The following is a 13,906-nucleotide window of genomic DNA, read 5'->3' on the forward strand; positions in this document are numbered from 1 at the left end:
CATTTGCTTGTCTGTAAAGTATTTTATTTCTCCTTCACTTATGAAGCTTAGTTTGGCAGGATATGAAATTCTGGGTTGAAAATTCTTTTCTTTAAGAATGTTGAATATTGGCCCCCACTCTCTTCTGGCTTGTAGGGTTTCTGCCGAGAGATCCGCTGTTATTCTGATGGGCTTCCCTTTGATGGTAACCCGTCCTTTCTCTCTGGCTGCCCTTAACATTTTTTCCTTCATTTCAACTTTGGTGAATCTGACAATTATGTGTCTTGGAGTTGCTCTTCTTGAAGAGTATCTTTGTGGCGTTCTCTGTATTTCCTGAATCTGAATGTTGGCCTGCCTTGCTAGATTGGGGAAGTTCTCCTGGATAATATCCTGCAGAGTGTTTTCCAACTTGTTTCCATTCTCCCCATCACTTTCAGGTACACCAATCAGACGTAGATTTGGTCTTTTCACATAGTCCCACATTTCTTGGAGGCTTTGCTCGTTTCTTTTTATTCTTTTTTCTCTAAACTTCCCTTCTCGCTTCATTTCATTCATTTCATCTTCCAGGGCTGATACCCTTTCTTCCATTTGATCGCATCGGCTCCTGAGGCTTCTGCATTCTTCACGTAGTTCTCGAGCCTTGGTTTTCAGCTCCATCAGCTCCTTTAAGCACTTCTCTGTATTGGTTATTCTAGTTATACATTCTTCTAAATTTTTTTCAAAGTTTTCAACTTCTTTGCCTTTGGATTGAATATCCTCCCGTAGCTCGGAGTAATTTGATCGTCTGAAGCCTTCTTCTCTCAGCTCGTCAAAGTCATTCTCCGTCCAGCTTTGTTCCGTTGCCGGTGAGGAACTGCGTTCCTTTGGAGGAGGAGAGGTACTCTGGTTTTTAGAGTTTCCAGTTTTTCTGCTCTGTTTTTTCCCCATCTTTGTGGTTTTATCTACTTTTGGTCTTTGATGATGGTGATGTACAGATGGGTTTTTGGTGTGGATGTCCTTTCTGTTAGTTTTCCTTCTAACAGACAGAACCCTCAGCTGCAGGTCTGTTGGAGTACCTGGCCGGCCGTGTGAGGTGTCAGTCTGCCCCTGCTGGGGGGTGCCTCCCAGTTAGGCTGCTCGGGGGTCAGGGGTCAGGGACCCACTTGAGGAGGCAGTCAGCCCGTTCTCAGATCTCCAGCTGCGTGCTGGGAGAACCACTGCTCTCCTCACAGCTGTCAGACAGGGACATTTAAGTCTGCAGAGGTTACTGCTGTCTTTTTGTTTGTCTGTGCCCTGCCCCCAGAGGTGGAGCCTACAGAGGCAGGCAGGCCTCCTTGAGCTGTGGTGGGCTCCACCCAGTTCAAGCTTCCAGGCTGCTTTGTTTACCTAAGCGAGCCTGGGCAATGGCGGGCGCCCCTCCCCCAGCCTCGCTGCCGACTTGCTGCTTGATCTCAGACTGCTGTGCTAGCAATCAGCAAGACTCCGTGGGCGTAGGACCCTCTGAGCCAGGTGCGGGCTATACTCTCCTGGGGCACCGTTTCCTAAGCCCGTCGGAAAAGCACAGTATTCGGGTGGGAGTGGCCCGATTTTCCAGGTGCCGTCTGTCACCTCTGGAAGGGGAACTCCCTGACCCCTTGCGCTTCCCGAGTGAGGCAATGCCTCGCCCCTGCTTAGGCTGGCGCACGGTGCGCTCACCCACTGACCTGCGCCCACTGTCTGGCACTCCCTAGTGAGATGAACACGGTACCTCAGATGGAAATGCAGAAATCACCCGTCTTCTGCGTCGCCCGCGCTGGGAGCTGTAGACCGGAGCTGTTCCTATTCGGCCATCTTGGCTCCTCTAGTAAAAAGTACTTCTAAGGAACATTTAGAACTGAGTTATAATACTTTTTAACTATGAAGTCATTGAAGTACACATTTCCTCAATGTAAGAGTCTTTATGCTAAAAGTTACTAAAATAAATGAAAATCATTTGTACTTTGAATATTATTATTATTTTTCCCATAGCTTTTTCTTTCCTGGTTCCAACTCTTGCCTAGAAACTCACCCACCCTTCCACCCTTTCCAATTCCAGTTTACCCAGATCCTAGATGTGTTGCAAGACAGAGGTTGAGTCTCTCTCTTTTTAAAAAATTTTTTTTTATTATACTTTAAGTTCTGGGGTAGATGTGCAGAACGTGCTGTTTTGTTACATAGGTATATGCCTGCCATGATGGTTTGCTGTACCCATCAACCCGTCATCTACATTAGGTATTTCTCCTAATGCTATCCTTCCCCTAGCCTCCCATCCACTGACAGGCCATGGAGTGTGATGCTCCCCTCCCTGTGTCCATGTGTTCTCACTGTTCAACTCCCACTTATGAGTGAGAACATGTGGTGTTTGCTTTTCTGTTCTTGTGTTAATTTGCTGAGAATGATAGTTTCCAGCTTCATCCATGTCCCTACAAAGGGCAATAACTCATCCTTTTTTATGGCTGCCCAGTATCCCATGGTGTATATATGCCACATTTTCTTTATCCAGTCTACCATTGATGGGCATTTGGGTTGATTCCAAGTCTTTGCTATTGTTAACAGTGCCACAATAAACATACGTGTGCATGCATGTTTATAGTAGAATGATTTATAATCCTTTGGGTATATATACCCAGAAATGGGATCGCTGGGTTAAATGGTATTTCTAGTTCTATATCCTTGAGGAATTGCCACACTGACTTCCACAATGGTTGAACTAATTTACACTCCCACCAACAGTGTAAAAGCGTTTCTATTTCTCCACATCCTCTCCAGCATCTGTTGTCTTTTCATTATAGTGGAAAATGTACTCGACTTACAGTTGGAATATGTGGATTCAATTTTTTTATGTACTCACATAGCATAGTCAGGATGAGGGTCCTTTTCTATAAAATGTTGATAATACCTCTCCAAATGTCTTTATAAATACTTGTCAATTGAAAAGTACTAGTAAAAACATGAATTGTATTATTAATATTACTACTATTATTGTTGTTTCGAGGACATTTCCCTTACCTTACAAACCAGAGAGTGGTAATGTTGTTTTATATTTATGAATCTTTGTCCATTTATAACAATCTTAGTATACTAGTAAATCTTTCAGTTTTGTAAAAACTATAAAATACAAAAATAAAAAAGAACATGACTTTCTAATGAAAATGTGTTATTGATATTTGATAAATATTATTGTTATATGTAATTGTATATATATATATGCTTCCAAAAATTGAAAATACATCAATTGAACTGCATGTTAAATAGTTAATGCTAAAAATAAAAGATGTCAAGTTAGAGAGAAGAATAATTTAGTAGATGTTCACTGCCACTAAGGTGATGTGGGATAAAAAATCCTACAAACAATGCTGAGCCTTACAGGCACCAATGTACCATTTTCATATACTAAAGAGAGCACACTATTAATGAGTCTTGGAATGGTGTCAAAAAATGAAGCTTTCAGATAGACTTCATGAAATTAGTTAATGTATTTGTATACAGGAACATTTCACAGATTAATTACATTTTAAAAAGTCCTATAACTTTACGGTATAATTTCTTCAGCAGACACAAAGTGACAATAATATGGTTGGAAGTGAGCCCATGAGTTCAAAATTTCAAAACAGAGATCCATCCCTGCTCTGCATATCTTTTTAATCTATCTCTAAAGTAAATAGAACTGAGTAGAATTTGTATCCTCTCGATGGAGAGTAAAGGATGCATTTAATTGAAGATGAGCCATTGCTGAAACATTTAGATGATTAACACTTTAAAATATGAATAGATCATCTTTAGGAACATATGCCTGTAACCTAGTGGGCATTCAAGAGATTTCCACTTATGATAATAGAGTCTTAAATTTATCTGATTGTATTTAGTAAATATCTCTTTGGAATTCAAGATATACAGTAGCTAATTGTATTCTGGTACCAGAATTCCTATTCCTGTCCTAATCCAATTTCTGAAGGATATTTATCAAAGTGTAAATTTAGGTTATTGTTAAGTAGAGAAAACAAGACAAGCTGGAATCTGGGGAAACTGTATTTAGGAGACAGGTGAATGAACCCTGCTTATGGAACTGTAGAAAAGAGGCAGTTGGCCAGGAGGTGACCTTGGCAATGCTTCAATTTCCTACTGTTATAAGGAGTAAGAAATTTGAAAAGTAAAATAATTCAGATCTTACATGAGTAAAAAAATGCTTCAATTTCCTACCATTATAAGGAGTAAGAAATTTGAAAAGTAAAAGAATTTAGATCTTACACGAGTAAAAAAATATTTGTAGGGGATTATATATATGTGTATATGTATACATAGTGATGCATATATGTATATATATCCAAAATTAAATTTGAGAAAAAAATTTATTTTTGAAATCAGTTTGTGTCTTATCCTAGCACTCAATGTAGTTTTGGATAAAGAAAATACACTCTGATGGTTAATACTGAGCATCAACTTGATTGGATTGAAGGATACAAAGTATTGATCTTGGGTGTGTCTGTGAGGGTGTTGCCAAAAGAGATTAACATTTGAGTCAATTGTCTGGGAAAGGCAAACCCACCCTTAATCTGGGTGGGCACAGTCTAATCAGCTGCCAACATGGCTAGAATATATAAGCAGGCAGAAAAATGTGAAAAGAGGGACTGGCCTAGCCTCCCAGCCTACATCTTTGTCATCTTTGTCTGTTGCTGGATGCTTTCTGCCCCTGAATATCAGACTCCAAGTTCTTCAGTTTTGGAACTCAGATTGGCTCTCCTTGCTCCTCAGCCTACAGATGTTCTATTGTGGGACCTTGTGATTGTGTAAGTTAATGCTTAATAAACTCCCCCTTACACACACACACACACACCACACACACACATATATATGTTTTCCATTAGTTCTATCCCTCTAGAGAACCCTGAGTAATATAGATTTTGGTACCAGGCTTGGTTCTAGAGGAACAAAATATTAAGGATGGAGTTCTTTCATTAGTTTTGGGGTTTCTGGAGTTGGTTGCTTAATATGATTAGACTCCAAAATGCTAAGGACTCTACTTCTAGTAGTATGGAGTACACTGGTAGTCCTTGGCATGAACTATTTAGAGAGTTATGCAAAATAAATGCATTTGACCCTCACGATTCATTGCTTGTGAGAGCCAAGGAGTTTAGTGACTCTGTACATGATACCTTTGACCATATATAGGGAACCAAGGAATGTAATGAAGCTGATTGGTTGCTCCTCAGTTTAGTGGACAAAGTGATGAAAGAAAATGGTGAACTCGGGGATTCTATCCCTAAAATTATTGAGGCTGAAATCTGCTAAGATTGCCCTGAGTGAGAGTTTTATCTCCTGTAGAAAAAGAGCTGAAATTATGATAAAACAGACACAAGCTCTTATCATGCAAGTGGCTGACCTGTAATGAAAGGTGCATGCACAGCCTCACTAGATGTCTACTATTAAAGTGAGGGCATTGTCTGGAAAAGAATGGGACCCTGCAATTTGGAATGGGGATGTGTGGGAGGACCTGATGAAGCTGGGGACACTGAGTTTGTAAACTCTGATTGAACATTTTTTTGCCAGAAGAAATAGCTTCCCCCTCACCAGTAGTGACAACATTCCCTCCCCGACCCATTCTGCCATCAACTTTTCCACTTTTGTCTGAGGAGATAAACCCTGTACTGCCTGAGACAACAGTGCTTGCCTCTCCTAAGGTAGTTGCCAGGCAAGATAATGTTGATTCTCCTCAGGAGTCACCCCCAACACTCTTGTTTGCTTCTAGACTAAAGTCCCAGTGGGCCCCTAGAGGTGAGGTTGAGAGTGTGACCCATGAGGAGGGGTGCTACACTTGAAAATAACTGTTTGAGTTTTCTAATTTGTATTACCAGAAATCTGGAGAACAGGCATGGGAATGGATATTAAGGGTGTGGGATAATGGTGGAAGGAACATAAAGTTGGATCAGGCTGAATTTATTGATTTAGGCCCACTATGTGGGGACTCTATATTTAATATTGCAGCTCAGGGAGTTAAAATGGTTTTAATAGTTTATTTGCTTGGTTATCTAAAGTATGGATTAAAAGCCCACTCTGAGTGAGCTGGAAATGCCTGATCTCCCTTGGTTTAATGTAGAGGAAGAGATCCAAAGGCTTAGGGAGATTGGGATAATGGAGTGGATTAGTCACTTTAGACCTACTTATCCCAGTTGAGAGAGTCCAGAAGATATACCTTTGAATAATGCCTTGAAAAATAGATTTGTGAAGGCAGCATCTGCATCTTTGAAGAGCCCTGTAATTGCTCTTCTGTGTATATCATATCTAACAATGGGAACTACAGCCCCTCAACTACAAAATTTAAATAAATTGGGAATAATTAGATCCCAAGGTGGCAGGGGCCAAGTGGCAGCACTCAACCATCAAAGGCAAGGTGGGCATAGCTACTATAATGGGCAGCAGAGGCAAGCGGCAATCAGAATAATCTGACTCCTGTAGAGCTCTGGCATTGGCTAATTAATAATCGTGTTCCTAGAAGTGAAATTGATAGGAAGCCTACTGCATTTCTACTTAATTTATACAAGCAGTAAACTTCTAGGTCAAATAGACAAAAGACTAATTTGAATTATAAAAATAGAGAATCATGGCCCCTCAATCAATTTCCAGACTTAAGGTAGTTTACAGACCAAGAATGCCTTGAATGAAGAGGAGGCTGGGTCCCCTTGAGGAAGGACCTCACTACATTACCAACAATTTATGCAATGAATCTTTCTCCCATCCTTCACCAAAGAGACCTCTGGTCTTCAACCTGGGTAACTGTGCATTGGGAAAAGGGAAATGGTCAGACATTTTGGGGACTACTGGACATTAGCTCTGAGCTGACGTTGACTCCAGGGGACCCAAAATGTCATTGTAGTCCTCTAGTTAAAGTAGGGGCTTTTGGAGGTCAGATAAGTAATTAAGTTGTAGTTCAGGTTCGACTTACAGTGGGTCTGCTCAGTCCCCGGACTCATCCTGTTGTCATTTCCCCAGTGCCAGAATGCACAATTGACATAGACATACTTAACAGCTGGCAGAACCCCCACATTGGCTCCCTGACTGGTAGGTGAGAGCTATTATGGTGGGAAAAGCCAAGTGGAAGCCATTTGAGCTGCCTCTTCCTAGAAAAATAGTAAATTCAAAACAATAGCGCATCCCTGGAGGGACTGCAGAGATTACTGTCACCATCAAGGATTTGAAAGACGCAGGGGTGGTGATTCCCACCACATCCCTGTTCAACTCTCCCATTTGGCCTATGCAGAAGACAGATGGATCTCGGAGAATGACCGTGGATTACTGTAAGCTTAACCAAGTGGTGACTCCAATTGCAGCTGCTGTACCAGATGTGGTTTCATTGCTTGAGCTAATTAACACCTGGTACCTGGTATGCAGCCATTGACTGGGCAAATGCTTTTTCTCCATTCCTGTCCATAAGGCCCACCAGAAGCAATTTGCCTTCAGCTGGCAAGGCCAGCAATATACCTTTACTGTCCTACCTCAGGGGTATATCAACTCTCCGGCTTTGTGTCATACTCTTATTTGGAGAGACTTTGATAGTTTTTCACTTTCGCAAGATATCACACTGGTCCATTATATTAATGGCATTATGTTAATTGGGTAAAGTGAGCAAGCAGTAGCAAACACGCTAAACTTATTGGTGAGATATTTGCATGCCAGAGGATGGGAAATAAATCCAAATAAATTCAGAGACCTTCTACCTCAGGGAAATTTCTAGGGGTCCAGTGGTGTGGAGCCTGTCAAGATATTCCTTCTAAGGTAAAGGATAAGTTGCTGCATTTGGCCCCTCCTACAATCAAGAAAGAGGCACAATGCCTAGTGGGTCCATTTGGATTTTGGAGGCAACACATTGCTTATTTGGGTGTGTTACTCTGGCTCATTTATCAAGTGACCCAAAATGTGGCCAGTTTTGAGTGGGGTCCAGAACAGGAGAAGGCTCTGCAGAAGGTCCAGGCTGCTGTGCAAGCTGCTCTGGCCACTTGGGCCCTATGACCCAGAAGATCCAATGGTGTTTGAGGTGTCAGTTGCCGGTAAGGATGTTGTTTTGAGCCTTTGACAGGCCCTCATAGGTGAATCACAGCAGAGGCCTGTAGGATTTTGGAGCAAGGCCCTGCCATCTTCTGCAGATAACTACTCTCCTTTTGAGAGACAACTCTTAGCCCATTACTGGGCTTTGGTGGAAACTGAACATTTGACCATGGGTCATCAAGTCACCATGAAACCTGAACTGCCTATCATGAACTGGGTGCTTTCTGGCCCATCTAGCCATAAAGTAGGTTGTGCACAGCAGCATTCCATCATCAAATGAGAGTGGTATATGCGTGATCAGGCTCGAGCAGGTCCTGAAGGCACAAGTAAATTACAAGAGGAAGTGGCTCAAATGCCCATGGTCTCCCCTCCTGCCACTCTGCCTTTTCTTCCCTAGCCTGCACCGATGGCTACATGGGGTGTTCCCTGTGATCAGTTGACAGAGGAAGAGAAAACTAGGGCCTGGTTCACAGGTTCTTCACAATATTCAGGCATCACCCGAAAGTGGAGAGCTGCAGCACTACAGTCTTTTTCTAGGACATCCCTGAAGGACAGCTATGAAGGGAAATCTTCCCAGTGGGCAGAAGTTTAAGCAGTGTGCCTGGTTGTGCACTGTGCAAGGAAGAAGAAATGGCCAGATATGTGATTATGTACTGACTCATGGGCTTCAGCCAATGGTTTGGCTGGATGGTCAGGAACTTGGAGGAAGCATGATTGGAAAATTGGTGATAAAGAAATTTGGGGAACAGGTATGTGAATGAACCTCTCTGAGTGGTCAAAAATTGTGAAGTTGTTTGTATCCCATGTGAGTGGTCACCAAGGGGTCACCTCAGCAGAGGAGGATTTTAATAATCAAGTGGAAAGGATGATCAGTTTTGTGGACACCACTCAGCCTCTTTCTCCAGCCACCCTGTCATAGCCCAATGGGCTTATAAACAAAGTGGCCATGGTGGCAGGGATGGGGGTTATGCATGGGCTCCCCAACATAGACTTCCACTCACCAAGGCTGACCTGGCTGTGACCACTGCTGATTGCCCAATTTCCCAGCAGTAGAGACCAACACTGAGCCCTCGATATGGCACTATTCCTTTAGGTGATCAGCCAGCTACTTAGTGGCAGGTTAATTATATTGGACATTTTCCGTCATGGAAAGGGCAGAGGTTTGTCCTCACTGGAATAGACACTTACTCTGGCTATGGGTTTGTCTATCCTGCACGCAATTCTTCTACCAAGACTACCATCCGTGGACTCACAGAATGCTTTATCCACTGTCATAGTATTTCACATAGCATGGCCTTTGACCAAGGCACTCACTTATGGGTAAAGAAGTGTGGCAGTGGGCTCATGTTCATGGAATTTACTGGTCTTATCATGTTTCCCATCACCCTAGAGCAGCTGGATTGACAGAACACTGGAACGCCCTTTTTAAGTCCCAATTACAATGGTAACTAGGTGACAATACTTTGCAGGGCTGGGGCAAAGTGCTCCAGAAGGCTGTGTATGTTCTGAATCAGTGGCCAATATATGGTACTGTTTCTCCCACAGCCAAGATTCACAGGTCCGGGAATCAAGGGGTGGAAGTGGAAGTGGCACCACTCACCAACACTCTTAGAGATCCACTGGCAAAATTTTTGCTTCCTGTTCCCATGACATTATATTCTGCTGGTCTAGAGGTCTTAGTTCCAGAGGGAGAAACACTGCCGCCAGGAGACACAACAACGATTCCATTCAACTAGAAGTTAAGATTGCCCCCTGGACACTTTGGGCTTCTCCTACCTTTAAGTCAACAGGTTAAGAAGAGAGTTACTTGGCTGAGGTGATTGACCCAGATTATCAAGATGAAATCAGTCTACTACTCCACAACAGAGGTAAGGAAGAATATGCATGGAATATAAGAGATCCATTAGGGCATCTGTTAGTATTATGATGGCCTGTGATTAAGGTCAATTGGAAACTACAATAGTCCAATCTAGGCAGGACCACAAATGACCCAGACCTTTCAGGAATGAGGGTTTTGGTCACTCCACCAGGAAAAAAAAACATGACCTGCTGAGGTGCTTGTTGAAGGCAAAGGGAATACAGAATGGGTAGTAGAAGAAGGTAGTCATCAATACCAGCTATGACCACATGACCAACTGCAGCAATGAGGACTGTAATTGTCATGAGTATTTCCTCCTTATTTTGTTAAAAACATGTCTGTGCATGTATACACTTTTACTAAAAAAATCTTGGTTTTATTTCCTTTCTCCTTTATCATGCGACATAAGATTTATTGACTTCATATTAGCATTTATGTACTGTTAACTTTATGTAACAGTATTTGGGTTGGGGATTGGTGCGTTTCTGGTTGTATGAAGGATAGTTATATTACGTTAGGCATAATTACAACTTTATTAATTGTCTTTATTTGAAGATTATGTCTGATATCAGGAGATGTGTGTGGGTTCAAGTTGACAAGGGGTGGACTTGTGATGGTTAATACTGAGTGTCCACTTGATTGGATTGAAGGATACAAAGTACTGAATCTTTGGTGAGTCTGTGAGGGTGTTGCCAAAGGAGATTAACATTTGAGTCAGTGGGCTGGGCAAGGCAGACCACCCTTAATCTGGGTGGGCACAGTCTAATCAGCTGCCAACATAGCTAGAATATAAGCCGGCAGAAAAATGTGAAAAGAGAGACTGTCCCAGCCTCCCAGACTACATCTTTCTCCTGTGCGGGATGCTTCTCGCCCTCAAACATTGGACTCCAGATTCTTTAGTTTGGCAACTCGGACTGTCTCTCCTTTCTCCTCGGCCTGAAGACGGGCTATTGTGGGACCTTGTGATTATGTGAGTTAATACTTAACAAATTCATATATATATATATATATATATATATATATATATATATATATATTCCATTAGTTCTGTCCCTCTAGAGAACCCTGACTAATACATACACTCACACTAAATATTTTTAATCAGCTAGCATTTGAATACATTAATAATTAATCATTTCAACAGATGATCTTTATATCTTAGCAATAATGTACCTCTGTGATTTCTGTATATTATTTAAAACTATGTGAAATAAAAAATAGAGAAAAATTATATGAATTTGCAATATACATATAATTACTATCATATTGCAGTATAAGCACAATACCATTCTCAAGATCACTAGTTTCTTCTACTATGAAAAAAAAAATTCCAGGACTCAAAACAGAATGATTATAGACCTCATTGATTTTTTTCTTAAGTAAAGCAATTATACTTTAAAACATGTTCTCAAGGATGAGAAAAAATGTTATATTAGACATTGCACTGGATATGAAGTTAAGACAGTATTTTTTCTTTGTTTTTGTTTTTGCTTATTTGTTTTTAATCTCAGTTCTACCACCTGATAGCTTCAGGACCCTGAAAAAATTGCTTCATCGTCCTATACTATAAAGTAAATGAAAAGCATAGAAAAGATAAATATTTCATTTATTTCTCATCACCGCCAAGTGAGTTGATCCTATGAGAGGCAATATAGTGTAGTATTAACAGTGGAGGCTCTGAAATTAAACAGTCCAATACCACCAATAAATGCCAATCAATGAGTTAAGCCGACTCAAGACTGCTTGACTGAAGAGCCCATGTCTGCCCCACTCTTACCTCTATGGCCTTATGAGGATGCGTATGAGAAATCATTAAACAGCACTGGAGAAAGAAGAATAACATCTGTCCTTTAAGACTGCTCATAGTTCTGACTATGAACATGACTAATACTGTGAATGTTGTTTTCCCCAAAATTGCCTTGTGCAGAATTAGGGATATTTTTTCTTTATTTATTTGGTGCATGATACTGGAATGCTGTCTGTGAATAATTAATATTTCCAGTAAGAGGTGTTTTTTTTTGTCATATCAGTTCAATTTAGCTTTATCAGAAAAAGATCAAGGATAATATTCAATAATAAGAGACATATGTAGCTTAGAGTAACAAATATAAGCTGCTTCCGGATGGTTTACAGAAATAGTAGAAAATAATATGGGAAAATAGATATGGAAGTATCAAAATAATAAAGAAAATACACTTCCACTTGAAAAATAATTTAGAGTTGCTTTATAAAGAATATCTTATAGGTAAAAAAATTATTTAAGAGACTTAATCATTGTTCTCTGCTCCCTTTTCCTTTTTGGAATAAATGGCTTTCTCCTTGGAAGACAAGTAAATAGGAAATTCACAATTTTTCCAGCAAAACTTGTATGTGCAAATACAAGCAAAATGACAAAGCAAAAAACATTGTTTACCATCAAACAGCACCAAAACTTCTGGCTGTGTTATTACCAGTTTGAATGGACTTTTGCTGAAAGTCCCTGTAAGTATCTTGATAGCAGATAATTCCAACACACCTCTTGTTTCTGTCAACTCTCTACCTTGAGATCCTAAGCTAGTTTAATAATATGTTCTCTTTGAAATGGTATCCAATGTTCCTTTAGCTCACACTCCTATTTCTGCCCTCTCTGCCAAATCTGGACTCTTTGATTTATTAATTAGCTCCACTGCAATTAACTACAATGAATACTCTTTCTGCCCATTATTTTCTTTTCTTAAATAAATCCTGGTCTCCACAGAATACATGGACTCCCCTGTGGTCCCTGAAAAATTATGTTGATCTTATAGCCACCACACATTGATGGTAAGAATGAAACCTTCAAGAACAGGAATAAGGATATTTTTCCTTGTTATAATTACCATTCCAAATTATTAATCCTTTATTCTTAGATAAAAACACTGTTGAATTCAGATAATCTGAATTGTTATAATCACTCTCAGTTATTCACCAAAAGATTTTGTCACTGACTTCATGGCTGTCCTTGGAGCCATCATTATCCTAGGCTATAATAGTGTCTTTGGGAATTCATAATAATTGAATCCACATGCTTTGTTTTTTGTTTTGTTTTGAGATGGAGTATTGCTCTTGTTGCTCAGGCTGGAGTGCAACAGCGTGATCTCAGCTCACTGCAACCTCGGCCTCCTGGGTTCAAGCAATTCTGCTTCAGCCTCCCGAGTAGCTGGGAATACAGGCACATGCTACCATGCCCAGATAATTTTTTGAATTTTTAGTAGAAATGGGGTTTCACCATATTAGCCAGGCTGGTCTCGAACTCCTGACCTCAGGTGATCCGCCTGCCTCTGCCTCCCAAAGTGCTGGGATTACAGGTGAGAGCCACTGTGCCCAGCCTGAATCCCCATGTTTTATAATTGTTTCTCCTCTTCAACTCCAACGGCTTTAGTTTCATGCCACATATGCCTTCATATACTTCAAGGCCACACCTAGAACTTTGTCATAATCCAAAAATGAACAATGAATAAAGTCTTATACTACAACATTCTATTACCTGATCAGACATTTTTCCAGCTCTCGGTTTTTCTCTTTAAATACAGATACATTTTAAACCTCATGGAGGCTTTTTGTTTCTGGATCAATCTGTCTCCTATTAATCCATTAGGTATATTCGAGATTTCCTTTCTTTCTTATTCAGGACTCCAGGGATACCTATTATTGTTATTGTTAATCATGGTTTTTATTGTTATTTTATACGTTTTTCTACAAGGACATTTCAAACTTTTTATCTAAGCCCAATTAAGGTAGAAAAAATCAAAATGATATGGAATAAAATTTTGACATACTAATCCTATTTAGCCTTGTATTTAGACTAGCATGTATAATGTTTCCAAGTATACATTTGTAAGAAATGCAAATTAAAAATGTATTCAATTTAGAAATCCAATCTAAGACTTAAACATTAGAAATGCATAATGTTTTCTGATAATTTAATAAGTACTTGAAAGTATGTAGCCCTATGTCCAAAACATATCAAATGACCAGTAACTATTACATAGTCCAGAATGTCTGGAGAATTAT

General features: G+C 40.3%; 1 long non-coding RNA gene across 1 annotated transcript in view; it reads left to right on the forward strand.

The window, feature by feature from the left end:
* Nucleotides 1–9,602: 9,602 nt before the first annotated feature.
* The window catches only part of LOC129035441 (uncharacterized), a 52,147-nt gene continuing 47,843 nt past the window's right edge, over nt 9,603–13,906 (forward strand). Inside the window, exon 1 of the long non-coding RNA XR_008502192.1 lies at nt 9,603–9,884. This is a non-coding gene — a long non-coding RNA (uncharacterized LOC129035441). The remainder of the gene's footprint in view (nt 9,885–13,906) is intronic.

This window comes from Pongo pygmaeus, chromosome 3 (genome assembly GCF_028885625.2).
Source record: "Pongo pygmaeus isolate AG05252 chromosome 3, NHGRI_mPonPyg2-v2.0_pri, whole genome shotgun sequence".
Classification (NCBI taxonomy): domain Eukaryota; kingdom Metazoa; phylum Chordata; class Mammalia; order Primates; family Hominidae; genus Pongo; species Pongo pygmaeus.